The sequence below is a fragment of the Rhagoletis zephyria genome, unplaced genomic scaffold (assembly GCF_001687245.7).
Source record: "Rhagoletis zephyria isolate East Lansing unplaced genomic scaffold, Rhagoletis_zephyria_1.1 Rzeph_scaffold_07047, whole genome shotgun sequence".
NCBI classification, from domain to species: domain Eukaryota; kingdom Metazoa; phylum Arthropoda; class Insecta; order Diptera; family Tephritidae; genus Rhagoletis; species Rhagoletis zephyria.
The window spans coordinates 11,425-13,056 of NW_016164130.1; positions in this window are offsets into that span (position 1 = coordinate 11,425).

The following is a 1,632-nucleotide window of genomic DNA, read 5'->3' on the forward strand; positions in this document are numbered from 1 at the left end:
AAAATTTTGTTAAGAAATGTTAATAAAATCCAACATAAGTGAAAACTAATAATTCTATATCTGGAGGTCTAGGTATCTGAAAAGGAAGTTACCCTGGCGTGTGAAACTTGAAAAACTTTTAAATTCTCTTCAAATGACGCTGTACCAGTTGAAAGTACTTTTAGTTATATTTTTTTATTGTGGTGCCAGAATAATTCCCATTGAGAGTTGCATCGGCGCTTCAAATGTTGGATGTATCCTCCTGACATTCATCTTCACTTGAAGAATCTAGCATCATGGCAAGATCGTTGTTTAAACACCGCCTACAAGCCGCACCACATGTTTCCGGTTTTTCTAAAGCTTTTTACAAAAAATTCTTCATTTTCATTCTTTTGGCTGTTTCAAAATTTGGAGAACCTGTAACGGCATCACTTTTTTCGATTTTCGTTTTTGTAATTCATTTTGGATCCTTTTTTCTGTGACTAGTTGAAAAATTTGTGCTTAAAGCGAGAATATAAGGTCCATTCAATATCAAAAAATTGTTACGAATTGTTACTGGTAGCTAGTTTACTAGCAGGAATTTGCAGGAGTCAAAAAGTAAGGTTATGTTTCAAATTGAAATGTAAGCAAACTGTTTAAGAGGATGATTTGATGAAACAAAATTAGTTAAATGAAAATATGGATGAAAATTTTAAATCTATTGTATATTTTTTTATTTTTATGACGATGGGAACTATTTCCAACTAAAAAGAAAATTGCGCGCGAAAAACTTAACCGTCAGAAAGTGTCAAAATGGCTTAAGTTGCAAGTTTTTACTAGTTTTGCGTTCAATAACTTTTTCAGAGAATTTTCTCTTGCTCTCAATTTTACTCCATAATTTTCTTTTACGCTCTCGCTGCAAGTACTTACTGGAAAAGTTATTGAATGGACCTATAAATTGGTGGATATGGCAAATAAATTGTTATTTTCCAGGAATGAAAGTTTCGAACAAAATTATGTTTCAAAGTCGTAGCTGTCAGCCGAATCGAATCAGAATTTTGATATTTAGTTAAAAAGGCACCCCGTTTTTAATAAGCATTTTAATTATTGAAATCACGGATGATGAGGGTCTCAGAGCTGCTTAGTTCCCTGGTGGCTTCCTCAAAAGGTTCACATTTAATGAATAGCTCTAATTAAGTTTCTTATTTTCTGAGCTCAAGTTTTCCTGGTGAACATCAACGTACATATATTGCATGTCAAGTCCCACTCCTCAATAAATATTAAATTCGATTTGATTTGATTCTTATTTGAGAGAAGAGAGGGAGCTTCGGTGGGGCCACTCCGACTTATTCGGTTTAAGGGCTCACTGNCCGAGTGGAGCCTTGGGTCACGGCAGAAAGAGAGGGAGCTTCGGTGGGGCCACTCTGACTTATTCGGTTTAAGGGCTCACTGAAGTCTGCAGCGTCTGTCCACCAGTAGGTGCGGCTGCAAGCGGGTGTCTTCTTGGAGCAAGTGGCTGGCTGTATAAACGTGCATTTGGTTGCAAAAGAAGCCTCGTCCCAGCAATGGGTTGTGCGCTGGGTTAGGGACCCAACACGTAAAAACCACTTCCAGTGAAGAAGCGNAGTGAAGAAGCAAGGCAAAGCCTCGGATGAGACCCCCCCTTATGATGAC